We start from the raw sequence: 21615 nt of genomic DNA, 5'->3' as shown, positions 1-21615 counted from the left end.
TGAGCCCTCAGACTCACCCATTTAAAAAGAAGGGGACAGGGCACGATGCACTCATTGCTTTTCTTGACTTCTGGGAATAAAGGGATGTGAAACCAATCTGCCACTGAGGGGCTCCAGCCCAGCAAACTGTGGTGTAGGGCAGATGGAAAAACCTGGAAACCTGCAGCAGTGCTGCTGGGGGATCCAGGGGTCAAAAGGGGGTGGGATATAAGAGCTTGGACTGGGGGGTACAACCAATTTTGGTATTTGTCTCAAACAGTTAACTCTGTTTCTTCCATCCAAAGAGGAAAGCTCCGGAAAATGATTTGTTTTGGCCAGCCTGGAGCAGGACTCCCTATGCTCCAGAGGAAAGGGAAACTCTTCAGCTGCAGCTCCAAAGACCAAAACCCCAAAGCCACTTTCTGGAAAGTTTCCCAGCACCTTTCCTCAATTTCCCAGTTACTGCTGGAAGAGTCAGGGGCTCTCCGGAGCACAAGGGAGATTTTTGCAAGTGGCTAGGCATCCTTCCTCCTTCTCCTTCTCCTTCTCCTTCTCCTTCTCCTTCTCCTTCTCCTTCTCCTTCTCCTTCTCCTTCTCCTTCTCCTTCTCCTTCTCCTTCTCCTTCTCCTTCTCCTTCTCCTCTCCTACCCCTTTACTTCCTCTTCCCAGTGTCCTTCCCCTTCATCTTCTCTTCCCCTTTCCCCTTTCCCCTTTCCCCTTTCCCCTTTCCCCTTTCCCCTTTCCCCTTTCCCCTTTCCCCTTTCCCCTTTCCCTTTTCCCCTTTCTCTTTCTCCTTTCCCCTTTTCCCCCTTCCCCCTCTCCTCCTTTTCTGCTTCCCTGCATCCCCCTGGATCTGTTCCTCCCCTTGCCCTTCCCTCCCTCTCCCTTCCCACCCAGGAGCACCGACCAGGATCTGTGATTTGATGGCAAATTGTGCTGGTAATCTCCCTCCGAGGGAGTTCCTCCCATTTTTCATGGTGGTGAGTCCTTTAGGGACGTGGATGAAAAGAGAAAGTGTTTCATTTGCTCTTTGGGAGCTGGAGCTATAGATCAAGGCCCAGCTCATTCCCCCAAGAGCAGAAATGGGTTTTTTTCAGGCAAGAACTGAGGCTCTCCCCAGTGCAAACTAAAACAGTTATCTGCACTTTCATCCACAGGTCAGCAGCAAAGATTTTTCTCCCACAGCTGGATAAATCCAGGCTGTTAGTGCCTTTCCTTCCCACTCTCCTTAGTTATTGCATTTTATTTCATGAGAGGTGAGGCTCAAGCAAACAGTTCTGACTTTGTCCTTGTCTGCTTGTGGGCACTGCCCAAACTGGGGGCTGATGCTCTGTACCTGAGCAGCTTTGGTGCCTGGGATGTTCCTCTGAGTGCCACAATCTGGATGCAAATACCCAGGCAGAATAATCTCTGGGAATTCAGAGCACACAGCCCAGGCAGAGATGGACACTCTCCTCTCTCATTAAGCTGGTGTCTTCTCCTTCAGTCTCCTGCTGCCTTCATTTTCTGCTTCCCTTGGGCTGATTTTGGGAGATATTCATCATCTTCCATCTCCACCATCCTCTTACCCTGGAATGCACATGGAACTGTAGATGTGCTGCTGAGGCACATGTTTAGTGAAGGACCTGGCAGTGCCAGGTTAGTGGTTGGAATCAACAATCCCAGAGGGCTTTTCCAGCCCCCAGGATTCCATGGGAGCTCCCCAGTGCCCACCCAAATTGGTGGGCAGCCAGCAGAGCTCTTGGGCTGTGTTGGGGTACCAAGGAGATGTGGGTGACCCTCAGCTCCAGCTCTGGGAGGAGATTGCTTTGCCATGAGCCCTCCCAGATCTGGCACTACCCAGCATTGCACAGGAAGTTTAATTCCAGGCCTGGGGGATTGGGAAGGTGCAAGACAAAGCTGGACAAGTATCCCAGCCTCTTTTCACCACACCAACCCCAGCACCTGGCAACCCAGCCAGAGATCCCAGATGGAGCTGAGGCATGGCTGGAGCACCAGGAAGGCTCTGCTGCAGGAAGCCACTTCCCAGCTGCTTCCCAGCTCCTTCCCCTCCACCTCCCCAGGGCACCATGAAACATTTAAGACCAAAAAACACCATTCAGGTGACCTCAGCCAGAGCCCCATGGACTTAACTCTTGACTTTATTGACCTTGCTTTGGTTTCACCATCATGGACAGTCTTGGCTACCAACACTGTCCCTGTCCCTGTCCCTGTCCCCCCTCCAGTCACCTGGCACAGGTGCCATGGGACTGAGCTGTTGGTGTGGTCTGACTCCAGTATCTCCAGAGATAAGAGCTTTCCAAAGCTGTGCTGCCCTCCCTTGTCCGTGATCCTCGTGGACATAAATCCCAGGCCTCTGCCACCAAGACTGATTGAGCTTGTCTGGCTCAATCTGGAATAATTTATTCCTTCTGAGCCCAGGAATTCCTGGCAGAGATGATCACCTGCTCAGGAGCCGTGCTCAGGGGGCAATCCTCCCCTTTGGAAACACTCAGCAGTGTCCATAAGGCACCAGCATCGGCTTATCCTGCATTCCCATGTTCCTCCTTCCCTGTGATGCCCCCATCCCAATTCTAACCCTTTATCCTGACACCACGTCTCTTTGCTCTGCTGCAGCTGAAGAAGTGCAGGGCTGGACTGAATTTTGGGGGCTCAGCAGCTCTGCTCACACCTACAGCCTTGCCCTTCCCATCCCATCAGGGAGAGCTCCCAAATTCCCATGGCTCTGCAGGGCTTTCCCTGCCGGCACCTGGAGAGCTGCCCTGCCCAAACTGTGAGATCAATGAGCTTTTCCTGGGAGAAAGCCCCTCTGCAGTGTCCCTGCTCCCCCAGCCCCTCAGAGCCGAGTGTGAAGTGTGTTTTATTGTTTGTCACCCGAAGCACTTGAAAAAATTACACAAATCCATCAAAGTAATGAATCTTCCCAGCAGAGGCAAACAGACAGAGACAGGCAGGCGCTGAGGCGAGCCCAGGCAGCTCTCAGAATTATTACCAGAGAAATGGTGTCCTTTTGCTCTCCTTTTGGGGCTGGCTGCCTGCTCTGGGTGAGGGGACCTGCAGGTGACAGCTTTCCACAGGGGATGTGTCCTCCTCCAAGCGCTGTCACCCTCCTGGTGTCCCGTGACAGCAGCATCTGGCAGCCCTGGGGATGATGGAGCGGCACCACGGGTGATGCTGCCTTACACTGATGAGTGCAGACAGGGCACTTAGGGAACAGCTGGATTTTTGGGAGTGCCAAAGCCTCGTGCCCTTCCTCCAGCCAGCCTTAAGTGGCTCCCTGCAGCCCTCTGGGCTCTCCCTCCGGTTTGTCTGTGCCTGAGCAAGCTCCTGAAGTCCTGAAGGGGGAGGCTGCTGCTGCTACTGCCAGGCCTGTGCATGGCTTGTCACATCCTGGGCTCCATAAATAATAAATTGTGGTGTTCCTGGCTCCTCCAAGCTTTCATTTTGTTTCCAGGGGCGATATATCTACCTGTCTGTCTATTTCTAGATGTACATTTTGTGTGTGTGTCTAAAGACAGACATATATATACATAGACACAGATTTGAAGGTTGGGCTTGGTGATCTTGGAGGTCTTTTCCAGCCTTAGTGATTTTGTGCTTTTTTGTGTTTCATTTATCATGTCTCATTGGTTATATGAATTTCAGGCATATATTACCAATGTATGGGATCAGAGGGGACAGGTCTGAGACCGTTGTGCAGGATGGTTTTGCACCAAGTGCATCTCAGCTCCTCTGCTCCTGTTCCATCCCTGCATCCACACCCACATCCCAATTAAATCCCATCACCCTGCATTTGCTCCCTCCTCCAAAGCCCTCCTTATCTGGATTTTTTCTCCCCAAAAAAGGCTGACATGGGAAGAAAAAATAGGAATGTGGGATTTCACCAAGGATCACAATCCTGCTCCAAGCACAAGGAGGGAAAGCAGCAGATTGAGAAAGCAAATTGCTCTGGAGCACCAGAATCCCTCTGTTTTTCCAATCCTGAGGGGTTTTTAATATTTATTAGTCCACCAAGCAGTGGCTGCAGCGGTGCCTGCAGGGCCTGGCCTTGTCCTGAGGAGAGGAGAGGGGATGGAGAGTGGGAAGGAAGATGGATGGTTCTGGAATTGTCTCCAATTTACGGGGCTCCGTGATTCCTGCTGCTGTATGTCTCCCAGAAATGACACCACTACTTCAGGAGCAGAGATTCATCTGAGCCAGCAGGAGAAGGACAAAACAAATCATCCACTGCAGGAATCTCGTTCAGGGCCTGTTGGGAAGAGCCCTGGGATGAATGGCTGTTGTGAAGACCGCACCAGCACATGGATTTTCCCCCTTTCTCTGTTTTCCTGCGAGTTGAGGTCTATGAGGTGTGGGGTGGGGGCAATCCTGGGGTGCTTTTGGCTGTGCAGGAGTTGTTGCTCCGCACAAAACACCTGGGAGCTGCATGGGGCTGGATGAAACTCAGAGCTGGGGTAGGAAAGCATGGAGAGCTGGAAGGTGAAAATCCACAGTGATCTCTGTGTACAGGGAGAGGTGGGATCACCCTGAGGGCATCAAAGCCCTCCTTATAAACCCTGAGTTAGGATCAGGTTGGGAAGAAGGGGTTGGCATCCTCTGGAATTGCAAAATTTCTGGAGGAGGTGGGTGCACACCCTGTACCACCAGAGGGTCACAGATGGGCACCCAGCCATCGGAATTGGGAATTCCAGGACCAGCTGCTGCCCCTTCATCACCACAGCGATACCTGAGAGAGCTCCCACCCCCCAGATTTGGGTGCTGAGACTCTCCTGAAAGGGCCCCATCCAACCACAGAAAAGTTCACCCTTTAGGAAACAAAAAAAAGAACAAATCCTGGAACTGGGAGAAGTGAGCAGGGTGATGGCAGGCTGCAAACCCAGCTGGGGACCTGCAGCCTTTCTCCATCAAATCCAGCCCAGTGCCACTGCAAACAGCCCTCATCCTTCCCAAGGAGTCCAGCAGGTCAGGGAGCAACACCAGCACAATTCCAGCTGTATCTCAGATTGATACAGAATCGATTGGATTGATTTTTTTTTTTCTTTTAAGGTGCAGCCTCGGAATAGCTGAGACTGGAAGGAGCAGCTCAGCTCGTACTTCCCCAAAACAATTTGTCAGGCCCCACTGTAGGAGCCTAATGACGGCTGTAATTTATGGCTGACACACCGTATTTATCACCTCAGCATCCTCTCCTCTTCCTTCTCTCCCTCTGCCTCGTTAGGGATGGCATCAATAATGTTTATTGTAGCTTTTAATTTTTTATCGTTGCTATTCTTACCTGTGCTGCTGGAGATGAAGAAAGGCATCGGAGCAGGCACAGCCTTGGGGATGTGTTCCAGGGGAAATGATGGATTTAGGATGTGGGAAATCCTCCTGGAATTCCAGGTGCAGTGAGCAGGGGGAAAATCAGGTGTTCTTCCCAAAAACTCACCCTCCCATCCCCACTGACTCTGTGGAAGCTCAGACCTCAGCTCTCCCACATTGTGGGATTTCCTCCCAAATCCCCCAAAATTGTGCTTCTGGCCCTACCCTTGTGCCAGGCAGCTCCCATGGCTCCCACAGGCTGGTTTTGCTGCTCAGTTTGCAGACACAGGAGACACCTTGGGGTCAGTGGGGTTTCCTTGGTTTTCCTGCCCCGTTTCCCTCTGCCCCTCACCAGCAGAGATGCCTTGGGAGGTGTCTGCATTCCACAGCCTCTTCTCACACCTGGTAAATGATGCCCTGGCTGTGCTGGATCCTGTGTGTGTCCGGCAATTCCTTCTCTGCAGGGGATTTCTGGCTGCCTCCGCTTGAATATTCTGGTGTTTGGAGTGGCTGACACATTCCTTGCGAGGGATGAAGGATTTATCCCGGGTACTTCACCCATACCTGATGCCCAGCAGCATCTGTTTACCCTAAGAAAAGAGGTTGCAGAGGGTTTTGAAGCTCCTTAAACTGCCAGAACCAGGTTTTGGATGGGCTTGGAGCAACCTGGCATAGTGGAAGGTGTCCCTGCCATGGCAGGGGGTGGAGCAAGACAATATTTAAGATCTCTTCTAACCCAAATCATTCTGGGATTTTACGATCAACAGTTCCCAAAGGGGAATTTTTCCCCCCCACCTCCTTCCAGACATGAATAATTCCCAAGCCAATGGTTGTTTTAGCATCATTACAGGAGCCTCTCAGACGAGTTGGTCGTTTACAGATTAGGCAGACATTGCTCACATTGTTCATAACCGATTATGGAATTGACAGTTTGGCTCCCACCCAAAATCCAGAGTCCCAGTTTAGCCTAATTGGAACAGAACAGCAGAGCAGGCTGGGGGAGGGGAGAGTGGCTGCTGACAATTTAGTTAACGTTGATTTTATTGATCCCTGAAAAGCCTCTGATGTTGCAGGTTCCTCTTTATAGGGCAATAAAGTTTATAGCTGGGATTGTCCCAGGGGAATAACAGCTCCGTGTCTCCAGCTGCTCTCAGGTGATCACTGCCAGCTCCAGCCCTAATTTGCTGAGGAATAATCAGAATCCAAGCAAAAAAAACCAACCCACAAAATTCTGTTCAGGTCTTGGAGTCAAAATGCCAGAAATACAACGATGACCAAATTAAAAGACAATCCCTCCCAAATGCAGGACTATTGCATTGAAAAAACCTTTTAATTATTCTTATTCTACTCTAATTCTGTTTTTCTAGACTATTATTATTCTATTCTATTCTATTCTATTCTATTCTATTCTATTCTATTCTACTCTATTCTATTCATTCTGTTTATTTTATATCCTCTTCTATTCTATTCTCTTCTGTTCTATTCTTCTTTTTTCTTCCATTCTCTTCTATTTAATTCCCATTCTTCTGTTTGCTTCTTCTATTTCTTCCTCCTTGTTTTGTCCCACAAAACGTTGCGATTGCTGCTGTCCACGTTTAATATATTCCCAGCCTTTCCTATATTTATCCTCATGAGACCTCTCTGATGTCGCCTGGGATAAAAGCACAAAATGCTCACAAAATTTTCCCAGAACAATAAAATAAAAACATGGAAGGTCCAGGATAGATCCTGGGTCCAGCACTAGTGGTGGAGCACTGAAGTTTTGGTCAGATCTGTGGGCCCTGGCTGCTAAAATTCCAATTAAAGGCACCTCCTGTGGCAGGGGAGGGGCAGCTGGAGCAGAGGCAGCCCTCAGACATGCAGCAAAGGCACCGGCACAGCCAATATTTGAGCAAGTCCTGAGCAGGCAGAGTGGATCTGAGTGGTTTTCCCCTCCCAACCCTTTGCTCCGAGGCTCTGACCGCTGGATTCTCCCTGATGTGCTGGCAGAGCTCTGGTTCCAGGCCTGTGGCTTTGAGCTCATTTGTCAAAGGCAGGGATCTCTATGAAAGGCTGTTAGCAGAGCATTTACTTCCCATTCCTCATCCTCTGCTGTCATCACCTCCCAAGATTAATTAAGGAAAAAAAGAAAAGACATCTTGTCTCTCCTTTGTTTCCCCATTCCTTGCATTTTTTAACAGCCCCTTTCTCTCCATTCATGTCCTGGATACTGCTGGGGAGCAATCCAAGCAAAACCCAATCCTTCCCTCTTCCTTCTTGTGGTTAACATATCAATTTCTTCTGCCTCTCTGTAGGTGGAAGGGATTGGTTGAGCTTTGTCCAGGACATCAATTCTCTTCCACGGCCTCAGCTGCTAAAGCTAAGCCAGGAAAGATCCCAAATCCATTGATTTAAGGTTGTTTGAGGTTCTTGTTGCAGACTCCCAGCCCCAGTGCTGGGGTTGGTGTCCTGTGCCTGAGTCCCTTTGGGGGTCACACCATGCCATCAGTCCTGCTCCCCGTGCCACAACTGGGGGCTTTTGCTGGTGTGTGTGTGCTCCTTGCCCCACTTCCCTCTGTCAGGAACCATAACCTGTGCTTATCCTGGTGCCATGGGCTTTTCCATGGCCATTGCCATTGGTCCTGTCTGATCTGCTCCCAAGCCCATCCGAGTCCCACTGTGTGTGTGAATTATGGATAAAACCAGAGCCCCCCTGGCCCTGCCACCTTCCCAGCCCTGCTCCCTCCTTCCCTGCTTGATCCCCGTGCTCCCCTCAGCCCAGCCCCAATGATTTCCATCCTAGGAGATCCCTCTCCACCCCTTTATTCAGAGGTTCAGCGTGAGGTTTCATCCTCCCGGTCTGACCAGTTCCCCCAGTTCCCTGGCTGATCCCGAGCTGTGGGTACCAGGATGCTCCCAGGGATGGTGCCGCCGGTCCCTGTTGGTGGCAGGTGGGGGAGGCTGGCTCCTGGCCGTGTGTCACCGCTGATCCATGAAACCCGACTGGAAACCTGCGGGAAGGCGGGGGAGCCGCCGGGCAGCCGGCGCTCCTTCCCTCGGGGCCTCGGGGATTTGCCATCTGCTCTCCGGAGCATCCCCAAAGCCCAGCCCTGATGGGAGGCAGCCCTGGAGGAGGAGGAGGAGGAAAACCCCGCCAGCTCTGGCTCTGTCCTTGTCACGGTGGCTCCCAAGTGCCACTCGCTGATGTGTGTGACAGTGGGAGACGCCCCCGCCCCGTGTCACCGAACCCATGTCGCAGGAGCCACCGCTGCTGTCACAGGCGTGGCGCTGGCTCCTTGCCAGAGGAGAGGATGAAAACCCTTTTTTTTTTTTTTTCCCTTTCTCTTAGCTCTCCCAGCAATTCATCCTAAATTCACCCATCCCAACTGAGAGGAATAGAGGATTTGTCTTTACAAACGGTCTGTGGTTCTGCTGGTAGATAAAACCAGCACTGGGGGATAAAAGAAAAATTGGGAAGGATTCCACTGACTGATGAATGGAAAAAGATATTTGCTTTTACAAATAAACTTTAGGTTTGCTGGTAAATGAAATTAGACATTGAGAGATGAAAGAAACAATGGGGAAGAAAAAACCCTAAATTCTGTAAGAATTAAAAATGAAAAGGGAGGGTTATACATTAGAGGAGAATCTTTGGGATCAGGTGTTTTGGGAAGTCTGTACCTCTCAAGTCCCTCAGCCAATGGGGAAAGAGAGAAGGGAAATGTGGCCGGGAAATTGGGATAAAAAGGGAGGCTGCATCCTCCAGAAATCCGAGAGACCCCAGAGGAATGCCCCGTGGCCTCTCCCTTTATTCAAATAAAGTCAAAAATGACTCCTCTGTCTCCTTTTTGGACATAAATCTCCGGTGTTTGTGGATTAATTTCCCCAACCCAGCTGAAGTCTGTCCCTGCTTTTCCAGGGCTTCCCCGCCCTGCAGGAGCACGGCCCCGTGGTTTTTGGGGCCATCCATCACCGCCATCCCCCGAGGCACAGGCGGGATGGGGACGGAGCAGCGCCTCCTCAGCTGGCCTAAATCAGCTCGGATCTCCCCCCCTCGGCCGAGCCAAACTTCCACCCAGCCGGGGAGGGAACCCAAGCCACGCTGCTCATCGCAGCAAAAGAAATTTCGGCGGTAATTAGATCTGGAGCGTGATTACCCAAAGGGAAACGCAAAACAAATGTGGGTGACAGATATTTCCAGGATAACTGGAGTTATTAATGCTTTTCTCCAGCAGTGACAGGCACAGGGGATTAGTAGTGCCTGAAAAAGTCTGGTTTAGTGTGGGAAAAACTGAGGGCTGGAAATGAAGCAGGGAGGAGGCCATCTGCCGCTCGGTGAGCTCGCGGGGCCCTGCGAGGAAAGCTGCAGCCAAAACAACAAAAGGCAACGATGGGAGGCATATGTGAGGAGAAACACCGACCTGTTGCTCCTAAGTTTCCAGTTAAAAAGGAAAAAAAAAAAAAAAGAAGGAACCTGTTGTTTGTTGCACAAGCTCCCCTGGAATTAGTGGCACTGCTGGGCACAGCAGAGCTGGGGATGTTTCCAGCTAAAGCTTTTCCTTCCTGCTGGCTTGGGTTGGGTTGTTTGGGTGGGAGAGGGAAGGACCAGCCCTCCCTCTGTCATCAGTGAGGGGTTTAGGGCTGCTCAAAGAATCACCATCATTAGCAAAAATACTTTAGAGATGGATTTATAAAAATACAACAAAGCGCAATGGCAAAGTTGTTCCGTTACACGGATATAAGGGAAAATTGGTGTAGAAATGATTTACACAGAGTCTGAAGGTGCAAAAGGGTAAAGAGACCCTCCCACTGAGCCATGGGGTTCAGAGTACAACCCCTCACTTTCTAAACTCCTGATGGGGCTAAAACACAGCTAAGCCCAACCTTAGTTCCAGACTTGGACAACAGTTTAGGTCCGCAGGAATGAACCACGTGGATTTCTGTGGCGCTGAGTCACCTGCTACGAGCAGCTTACCGTGGATATGGAAGCACAGAATCTCTTTGCCTGGGCTGAGGAAGGATTTCTCAGTCCAGGCAGGGAACCCTGAGAGGTGTCCCAGCTCCAGGGGAGAGTCACTGGTGTGCAGTCAGAGAGGACTGGAATTAGACCCATCCAAAGATCTGCCATTAACAGAGAGCTCTCTCAGCCTCAGCAAACAACCAGGAATGTCCCATCCCAAGGGGAGATCCTGGCCATGCTGCCCAGCAGAGCCCACGAGGGCTCACCCAGACAGCCAAAATTGTGGGCCAAAGTGGTTGGCTGGTGGCCAGATTGGACACAGGGGGAAGGGTGTCCATGAGACTCCTAGAACCCTTGAGAAAGGAATCTTGGAAAAGTCACCGCTGTTCCTGTGCTAACCACAGGACTGGGGATCCAAGCTCTAAAGCACCAATGTTCTCTGCGTCTTTCTCCCCCTTTTGGGGGCTTCCTAAAGGAATCCTTGGCCCCCTTTGGAGCCTGTACCAAGGTACTGCTGCTTGGGTTGAGGGGGTTGAGTGCATCTCACGCCCTGCACACCCCAGAGGTGCCCATCCCCTCTTCCAGACCTTCCTCTCCACTGGGGATCTGCTCCTTCCAGCAAGGGAAGGGGAGGAAAAGGCACGAGCTGTCCTCCTGCACAGCTTGGGCAGGCAGCCATGGGCTGTGTGGGCTGGGAATGGCTTGGGAATGCCATGGACTAACCCACCTTAAGGTTTATTTTTGGGTGTGTGTGCACTTACAAACTGCTCCAAGAGCATCCCTCAGCAGTCTGGATACCCCGAACCAGATGTGGTCCCTCAAACCCATCCAACCCTTCCTTAAATAAAAATTTGCAAGAAAATAGGGCTAAAACAATATTCCAGTGAGGGAAAGGATGACTTTCTTCTTTTAAATATAAGGAGTGCTGACACCTAGGAAGTACCAAGATGAATTTCTAACAGGGTTGTTCGTCAATATACATAAAACATTTTCTCTTCTGCTCTGTGCTCCCCTTGGGTGTTGGAAAGAGCCTGGAAAACTCCACCCAGTCCCAGCCAGATGCTTCAGGGGAAGCTCAAAGACCTTTACAGCAGAGTGATAACCTCACCATAATTAAAGCAGAAATTTTAGCTAAAATTCAGGTATTTAATTGACAACCCAAAGTACACGGCACCATCAGGGCTGCTGGCCACAACCTGCTGCAAAGCCACTGATAAATTCATTTTCCTGCGGGTTTGACACACTGGGAAGCTCCCCAGGTGGGGTACAGACCCGTGGCTCTGCTGAGACCAGTCTAACTCAGGTTCAAAGCCGAATGAAAGCCCATCTGCACAGACCCAGCCTTCCCCAGGGAAGTGGGAATGCATCCCCGGGTGGAGGGAGGGGAGGACCCCCGTGGCTGGGCTGATGAGGTGATGAGAAGGTGCGAGGAGCTCCTGGGGAGGTGGGAATTGCCAGGGCTCCAGGCAGCACCAGCACTTCCCATGTGGCCCAAGGCAGGGAAGTGCATAAATGAGAGGGAGGGAACATCCCACCGGGCTTTGCAGGCGCCACCTGGAGCTGGATGTCCCTTCAGATGTGTAATTTTGGGTATTCCTAACTTCCTCCTTGGACTTTACCACCAGTAGCAGCAGCCCCACATCCCACAGGATGTCTGTGATCCAGCCTTTTCAGGCATTTAAGGGTATTTGGCTTTCTTTACAACAAATTACAGCCTGCCACAAATTGTCACTCTTGATGCTCTGGTTCTCTGCAGGATTCCTGGCCTGGAAATGAGGGAAGGGAAGAAAGCACCAGCGGGTTTCCACCTGGCAGCTGGGTTGGCTTTCACAGGACATCCTGGATGAGACAATGAGCGACACTTTTCTGCTCTCTGTGCTTTAAATGGGCCCTGGAAATCCCTCCAGGGATCCAGGAGATGCCAAAGCCTGGGCTGAAGGAAAAGCAGAGCCCTCTTCTGCTCAGTAGAAGCCAACCACCTCATGAGCAATATCCAGGAATTCCCAAACTCCAAAACCACGATGCTGAGAAGGACAGCCAGAAAAAGTCCCCTTCCCCAAGTCTGGGAATTGCTTTTGTACATGGCTGGAAAAATCCTCCCGTTGTTGCTTCCTAGCAGAGCATTCCATTAAACTCAGGAATCCCTCCCTGACTCCACTTTGGAAAATTGTGCTGTTCCTTTTTTGACCTGAACACCGAAAGTCTCTGGCTAGATGATAACCAAACACAGAGGATGGGGAGTGCAAACCTCCAGAATGCTGCCCTGGGTGTGGCTCTGCCTGAACCCCCCAAAAAATCCCCCCAAACCTCTCCCTGTTTCCTCAACATCCCGACAGAGACAACTCAGCTGGAAAGATGTATCCCGGGTAGGAGCTCCTGGAATTCTTCCCATGAGAAAGGCAGCTATTTATTTAAAGATGGGACTGAATCAAAACAGACATGGGGAAATGTCAAAATATTCCATAAGCAGGAAGAGGAAGGAATACAGTTGTCTCTCTACCCTGTGAGTGAATAACTTCCATCTTGGGAGAAGCAGGAGTGGGAATGGAGCGAGTGGAATCGGTTCTGCTCCGTCAGTGTTGACAGAAGGGAATAGCTCCTCCTGCCTCGGCCAGAATGGATTCAGGCAGAGTAAACTGAGAACTGCAGGGGCAGGGAGCAAAGGAAAACAGAGGAGATTGCTTGGAAAACATGAGGAGGGAGAATGAGCACTGAGGGGACGCAGGTCCCTGAGCGTGGTCACGAGGAAATGGAGCAGCCTGATGAAGCGAGAGCAGAAACCAGTGCTGCTCTGGAATACAAGGGAGCCACTGAGTTTAGTGAATTTACTCCTAAAGCCTCAATTTTGAATGGCTGAAATCAGGGGAATGACTGTGGAACAGGGCTGGAAAAAGATGATCTTTAAGGTCTCTTCCAACCCAAACCTTTCAATGGTTCTGTGCTGTGGGAATGACTTGTGGCAGACCAGGGGGATTAAAGTCTTTTAATTCCTGCTCGACACCATCCAAGAACTGCTTCCCAACACAGGGTGCATTCTGGGGAGGATGGCAGCATTTAGGATTTGTTTGCAAATCACAGCTGAAACTTAGGACTGAATTTTGCTGCATAAAGATTTGGATAGTCCTGCCAATTCCCATGATAATGCCTTGATTTATTAGCTCCTTCCTAAAGACAAATGTGAGATAACTTCAATAGGCAAAGTTGGCCTCGACTGCCACTTTTAAAAATACTTGAAAAGAGACTTAAATTAGGGGGAGAAAATGCAGAAAGTTCTCTAAAAAAGGACGGAATAAATTTAGAAATCAGCTTCAGAACTGGCTGGATTCTGCAAATGTCTAAAACTAAAAATAGAGGGGAACAGATGATTTTTTTTTTTTTTGCCCTCCTTGATCACTTTCTCTCTTTTTTTCTCTCCTCACATCGGGGTCCCCTCTAAGTTTACACTGAGCCCACGAGCCAGTGCCTGGTAAACAATTTTGGTGTTATTTTTGTCTAAGTGACAGCCCTGGGTGGCATCCAAGCACAACTACAACAAACTCGAGTAAGCCAGAGCAATGTGAGCACCAAAAAAACCTCGGAGCAGATTGGGAGCAATTGGGAGCAATGTCCCTGCAATTCCATCCTGGGGGACTGCCACCTGCATGAGGTCCCCAAACCACAAAGCCTCTGCAGGCTTCTTGACTGGGATGTGGCAGGAGTGAAGCTCTGGCACAGGTGTCTGTTCCTGCTGGAAGTAGGGACTGGAAAGGGGGAAATGGGCTCCTCACTTCCCACCTCCCTGTTTGCACATTTTGGATCTCACACAAGGGAATGTTGCTGCAGCACCACAACCCAGACCGCAACCCCTGGAAGATGGGGGGTGGAAATTTTGTAAATTTTGTGACCCTTTGACTTCAGGGATGAGGATGACAATGACAAGAGCAGCAGGGTCTTGGCACAGCCTGGCTGCTTCCTGGCGCCTCAGCAGCTGGAAAGGTTTCTGCTGTAGACTCACCAGATGCTTGGCATTTGGGAATAATTCAGCGTCAATCAAAGCAGGATGGATAAAAAAAAAAAGGAAAAAAGGAGAACCCATGATGAATTCATCCTTCACTGTGGCATTAGCACAGCCCAGCCCTGTCCCCCTCCTCCGTGTCAGTGGTGAAAAATGCCTCCTGTTCCCCAGCAATTACCTGGCTGGGCTCACCCTTGGAATGCCGATCCTCCGGGAAGCGGCAGCGGCCGCCCCGCTCTGTCGTGCCAGTGATGGATGAGCCCCGGCTCAGCCCTGCTGCCATCTGCCACCAGGGTCCCCTCCCCGGCCCCCAGCAAGTGACATCCCCGTTCCTTCACACGGATCAGGGGCCAGCGGGAAAAGTGGCAGTGATGAAAGGCTCCTGCAAAAGCGCGAATTCGCTGCGGAACGGGGGAGGAGAGGGAAGAGGCGTGGGGTGGGAGGGAAGGAGAAGATGGAAAATGGAAGGGGAGGAAGGGAGGGATCACCTGACTCCTTCCCACCATGGACCCCCTGTTCATGAGGCTCCTGATGGTTGGGTTCCTTGCTCATGGCGAGCCCTTTTTGCTAGGATGTCCCTAGGAAATAGGACGTGTCCCAGCTGGCACGCCACTCACATCCCACCATGGTCCTCAGGGCACGGCAGAGCAGGGAGCTGGGTTAAATCAGACAAGGGGCAGTTGTCAAACCAAAATGAACTGGATGGGCAGTTAAAGAAAACTCCTCCTCTGGGGCCAGCCTGACCAAAGGTAAAGTTGACTTGGGAGCCAAACCACCTCTGGATGTCACGGGATGCAACGCAGCGTCTGAAGGTGGGAAGCTTCACCTGGAGTAGTTTGGGAAGTCTTTGGAAACCTCCCCGCTTCCTCAAGGGAGATGCAAAGCTCAAAGAAAGCCCTGCCTTGCTGATGGCATTTTCCAGGCCAGGTGGATCTGTTCCACTTCTGGAACAAGCTGAGAGGGACCTGGTGGTCAAACCCTGCCATATTTCTCAAGTTTATCCTCAAAAACTTCAGCTGGGGCCACTCTGCTTTCAAGCACAATCACTTTGCAGAGTACTTGGTTATTGTCACCAAAATCTCTCAGTTAAATTTATTTTGGTAATAAACCTGTTTCACTTCCTGGGTTTGATCCCAAGTTTGCCCCAAGCTGCTCAGGTCAAAGGAAGCTGGAAGTTGGAGCTGAAATCCCTCCTCAGGCAGGATTTACAAGGGGAAAACAAGAGGCAAAAGAGGCTGGCACTTCTAGAGATGCTCTGAAAATGCTCACCAAGCAGAAAAGGACCCACAAGAATTATTCCCCCCACTCCAGCTATCCCAAACTCCAGGACATTGTCCTTGCCCATCTGTCAGCTCAGCTCCAATACAGAACAAATCTCATTAACAGGCACCAGAGATTTAGGGAAGGGCTGGAATATGGCAAAGCTTTTTAAAACAGGAGATAAACCATCCTCTGCTCCAAGGAACAGAGGTGGTAGGAAGATATAAACACCAACAATCCTCCTGGGAATGCTGGAGAAAGGCCAGGACAGCAGCACATCAGCACAGCTACGTTGGGATGACCCCACAGCAGTGAAAAAAATTCATTAGGACTGGTGGGGGAAATAAAAGAAAAAGCTTTCCCCAGCCTAAGGGTACCACCAGGATCAGTGCAATAATAATAAGTAACAATCAATAAATCAATCAATCAATCATCATTGTCATCATCAGGATCCTAGCTAGCAGAGTTCATCCTTTTTGGGAGTGGGAATAGCTGAGTTTACTCTGCATCCCATCAATTTCCAAGTGGATTTGGCAATAAAGCTGAAGGCAAGGTTTCCAAACCTGTAAAGTCAGGACAGGTAATGGCTTAATGTCTTTTGAGGAAAAATATCAGTGGGAAAAAGAAATCACAATCACAACGTATTTCTTTATTTGTAATATTAACTTAGAATAATATATGAGGATTTTTCTCGTTCCAAAACTACATATTGGAAAAAAAAAGGCAAAAAATTCGTCCTAATGTTTTGCAGGTTTCAAGAATTTTGTCTACAAAGTGTGTTCTCCAACAGGCAAGAGTTGGGAGACAGACAGAAAATGGTGCCAACGAGGAGAAAGTGACATTTCCCTATGTCACTCTGGGTTTTTACACCCCTGAATTTTTGCAGCCACCTCAACACTTGTAAGCTGAAATAATAATTTTAAAATAGAGCAAACATTCTCCCCCTCCTTCCTCCTCTTCCGCCAGTGCTTTTCTCACACATTTTTCTCCAATGGAAGGAGACAGATAATCTAATTTGACGTTTTGGGATAAATTCCCTGCAGGAAGTGTGGAAATGCCACCTGCTACCTGCGTGTTAGATTTGATCATAAATCACCAGCACCCAGCATTCGACAGGATCTCCTGATATTTTAATGGCCACGAAAGGTCTGGCCACTGCTGGAATTAAAGCCTAAATCGCAGGTTTATGTTTTTCTGCAAATGCCAAATGCTGCCTTGCTTCCTGTATCACTCTTAATTGCCCTTCCTTAATTACAAGGAGTGAAATCATTAATTATATTCAGTGGAAAGGGACACAAACGCTTCTGCTTCAGGCTTGGCCCTCTTGGAAGTTCAGAATGAGCCCTGGGAGGATGCTGGGCGCTGGAACAGGAATATTTGGGCAATGCTCTCAGCCACAGGGTGGGATGGGTGGGATGTCTGTGTGCAGGGTCAGGAGTTGGAATTGATGATCCTTGCGGGCCTGGCTTGGGATATTCTGTAATTCTACAGTGCTTAAAGCACCAGGAGAAAGTCCACACCTTGGGTGGCTCCTCTGGTCTCCTGAAATCCAAGGTCAAACTGTTGGAAATCTCAGAGCAGGTTATGGGTCCAGCTGCAACATCTCCACCAGAGACCTCCCCTAACCATGGGCTACAGCCCCTATGTTTCCAGGGGGTTCTAAAGCACCTGACACTGCAAGGAGGTCAGAGATTTTCTGCTGTTCTGCTGGCGAAGCCAAGTGGCCAAAATGTCAGAATCTCTGCTCAGTCTTGCATGGATGGGAGAAAAACAGGTTCAGCTTCCAGCCTTCAAACTGGGAAGGAAAAAAGAAAAAAAAAAAGAAAGAATGGGTCGGGTAATGTTGGTTTAATCTCAAATTTGAGCACCACAAACACACCCAAGCAGCCCTGTTTGACAGCAGAGTTGTTGGAAATATGTCCAAGAGGGACACAACTGCCTGGGGCTGCAGGAAGATCCCAGACAGGAGATCCACTACAACACCTTGGGTTTCCACTACTTTTCTGTCACCCCAGTTCCCTGAGGACCAGGAGGGAATGGGAAGTCCTGAGTACAGCTCTCAGTGCCCAGCACTGACACTGGGAGAGGAGCATCCTGACTGTGTTTGGGCCAAAGCTGGATCAGGAACAGAGCCAGAATCCTCTGCAAGGCTTCAAAGTTTCCGCACGATTATGCGAGCAAATATTTGGGCTGGAAGTGCTGTTAGTCATTATTTGCAGTTCATTTTCTCTTATTTGTTCTCTGTCTTTTAAATAATAAAAGAGAGAAAGCCAAGATGACAGCTCACAGCATTCCCATCCAGGAGCGGAAACAACAGCTGGGTTTTTCTGCTGAACACCTTTGGTTGTGCACAGCTTCCCAGGAAATGCTGTGCCAGGGAGGAATTTGGGACTACAACTGCTGTGGCACTGATGGGTCCGGGTCATTCACCTGGAAAATCCCCACTCCTGGCCTGTGCTGCTTGCATGAAGAGTTTTTCTGGGTTTACACCCTGGGGCAGCACAACAGGAACCAGGAACTTGTTACTTATTTCCAGGCCTTCCTGGGTCTGGGGGCTTCCCTGCTTCGTTGCTCTTTGGCACCTCATTTGGAGGTCTGATCATGGCAACAGCTGTTCCTCAAATTCAGGGCTCAGCACCATTAATCACATCAGTAGGCAGCGGGGTTTCCTCCAGCAGGAAATCCAGGAACAGCTCCAGACTCGCTCCCAGTCAGGGAAGGGTTTACACTCATCCATGGAAGCACAAGGCTCCCTGGGCACGGAGGCATGAGGAGAGGAGCTGTGCCACAGCAGAGCGGTGTAACTGGCATCAAAAATGACTTGAGGTGCAAAAGCACCTCTCCAGGTCTCACATTCCAGTCCCAGGTGTCTCAGTGCCTCCAGCCCATCGTGCCTCTGCCGTGCACAGAGTGGGATGGGAAGGTCTGGGCAGCAGCACTTCCATGTAAACAACCTGGCATGGAAAGAGTGGGATTGCTCCCTTGGTTCTCCGTGGCAGAGGCCTCGTGCCTTGCTTGACAATGGGCTCCTCTTCCAGGGACCCATGCTAAAATCTCCTAAAACCCCAGAGGAGCTGCCCTCGTAGCAGTAATTTTGGACAGGATGAGCCAAATCTCATGAGTGTCCCAATTCCTTCCCCCCAAAGATTTCAAAGTGGTGCCACATGAAATGCTTGGATTTTTTAAGGGATAACATTCCATTGACCCAGCAGATCTATCAGGGTGGAGGGGGTGGGGGGAAACAGTAGGCTTGGCATTACAGCTGCAATTTTACTCAGGCCATCATTTTGGAGCTCAGATTTTCTCATTCTGGGGTTCAGGGCTATCCTTGAAATAAATTATTGCTGCCGAGAGCTCCTACAGCTTGCACGCTGCATCCAAAGGGTGGAGAGCAATCCATTAACATCACTGGGCAAAGAGACAAGCAGCACCTCAGGGGAAAAAAGAGTGGAAAAAAAATCACAGTGCTGCTCCCAAGATATCTCCAGATATCTCCAGTCAAATCAGAAAATCAAGGAGAGAAGCTGGGAAAAAAAGATAAAGGAGAAAAGAAATAAAGGTAATTATTAAGTGCTGCAACTTCTTTGCTTTGGGATTTTTTTCTGCCATTTTGCTCATGCTTTCTAAGTCCACACACGATATTTAAAAGAGCTGAGTCAGTTTAGATGGGTTATTGGGAAGAAATTCCTCCCTGGGCACAGAGGAGCTGTGGCTGCCCCATCCCTGGAGGTCCCAGTGCCTCCATCCTGCAGCCCTGGGAGAACCTCCTCCCTGCTGGAGCAAGCATTCTTTCATTAAATTGCTCCACACTCTCTCAGGAAAGTCTCTTTTGCCCCAAACGTGCCTTAATATCAAACAAAACACATGCTCTGAGTTTGCAGCCTGCTCTGTTACCATCCTTGATGAAAGGAACACTTTTTCTTCCACCTTTTGAAATGGTTTTCCATCCCCTCGGCAAGACCTTGGGCTAGAGATAGACTGAAAAAAGAACAGCTGCTTTTTTTTTTCCCCTTTTTTTATTTTTTTTTGGCTTGTTTTTCTTTTTTAGAGAAAAGATTTTCCCCCCACCTGTAGAATTCTTTCCCTTCTGCTGCATTTCAAGTTTTGCAGCTCACTCTGATACTGATCAGTGCCAAGCAGGGCTGCCTGAGCAGGTTTTTAAAGATAACTGGGTGATCTCAGCCCCTGTTTTACTGCCAGCCTCCCAGCCCAGTCTGGGATCAAGGCTGCAGTTGGAATTGTGCATTTCCCACATGTCCTCCCTACACTGATCCAACTCTTTGGCTTTTAGAGCATGCCCTCCTTTGCTTGTACCAAGGTGATGTGGGTGAGAGGAGGGAGAATGCTCCCAGCAGGATGGGCTGGTCCCCATCCCACACCCAGCCTTGCTGGGCACCCCCAGACACCCTGGAGCCAATCCTTCAATCACAGCCTCCTGGAAACCCAGAGCCACCAGCAGCCCAGGAAAAACCATCCTGGGTCAAGCAGGGGAGGTGAAACCCCAGACATCTCCCACCCCACTGCTTTACACTTTGTCTCTGGTGTGCTTTAACAAGTGTAGGTGATTTCTTTGTTCTTTCAAAAATTATCAGCAGTGATTGAGTATGAAAGGACATCAGGAAAAAGAACTTGGACCTGCTCAAGCAAGATACAAGCAAGACTGGGGACAAGGATGGAGGGACAGGACACAGGGAATGGCTGCACACTGCCAGAGGGCATATTTAGATGGGATATAGGGAAGGAATTCCTGGCTGTGAGGATGCTGAGGCCCTGGCACAGGGTGCCCAGAGAAGCTGTGGCTGCCCCTGGATCCCTGGGAGTGTCCAGGACAGGCTGGACAGGGCTTGGAGCACCATGGGACAGTGGAAGGTGTCCCTTCCAACCCAGACCAGTCTGTGATTTCATGGTTCCCAGTCTTGCAGCAGCAGGACCATGGTGCTGCCAGCAGGACTAAAGCTCCTGGTGGGGACAGGGGATGTTAGGGACACCCAGGAGGTCAGGGCAGGAGCTGCTCCAGCCAGGCCAGGGAGCAGCAGGAGGATCCAGGCTCACCTGGGTGCACCCTCAGCTCCCCTGGCTGGGGCAGGATGTGCAGATCAGCATCAGAGCAGCTCTGGCAGGGCCCTGGTGCTCCTCTGTCTGCTGTCCCTGTCCCTGCCAGAGCTGCCTGAGGGCTCAGCTCAGAGCTGCAGCTCTGAAGGGCTGCCAGGAAACCCTGGGGCTCTCCTGCTCCACTGCTCCAGCAGCCCTGGTGACACCAGGGACAGGAGCCACCTCTAGTGACCACATGGCAGACAGCTCCATAGGGCACTGCTGTGATCCCTGCTCTGCTCAGCCCAATTCCCACACTGTGGCAGCTCATCTCCCTCTTTCCTGTTTCCCCTATGGGATGGAGCAAGAGCTGGCAAAAATCCATTTTTTCCCTCTGTGGGCACTGGGATTGCTCCAAGCTTATGTCTTTATCTCTCCATCACGAGCTAACATCAGTGTCTCTGAGTTCTGCTCTCTCCATCTCTCTTCCCCAGCTTCATCCAGGCATTGGGATTCCCTGCCATCCCAAGAAACATCCCATATCCCCTACATCCCCTTTGGGAATGTGTCTGGAGAGCCAGGATGAAGAGGAGGTGGGGGAAGGGGTTCTTCAGCATCTTGGGGACTCCCTGGCTGCTCCTCATCCCACCCTGCCCCAGGAACACTGCTGGAAGTGCCCAGGAGCTGAATTCCTGTCCTGATGGAAGCTCAAGCTTGCCCTGCACCGATCCATGGCTGTGTGGCATTCCAGCTGCACCCCTCAACAAACTGAGCCATCAAAATTCAAGGCACCTCCAAAGTGTTTCCCCCATTAAAAAACCCCATCCCTTCCAATTCCTAACATTTCTCCATTTTCATCTGTTTTTCAGTAAAGCTCTTTTTGGTAGGACAGTTGTGGGAAGACAGGACCTTAAACCAGCCCACCACTGATGGCAAACCCTTTTGGCACCCTGAAAATAAGATTTTCAATAATCAAGGAAATTTTGAGCTTCTCTGCTTAAGTCCTGGCAGCTCCACTCACGCTTTCTATGGAAAGCCAGAATTGGGTGGGTTGATCCCTGAAAATATTGTTTGTTGAACTTACTAGCATCTACTTTTCTCCTAAAATAAT

The sequence above is a fragment of the Fringilla coelebs genome (assembly GCF_963513975.1).
Source record: "Fringilla coelebs genome assembly, chromosome: 10".
Classification (NCBI taxonomy): Eukaryota; Metazoa; Chordata; class Aves; order Passeriformes; family Fringillidae; genus Fringilla; species Fringilla coelebs.
Note: the sequence above shows the minus strand (reverse complement) of the source record.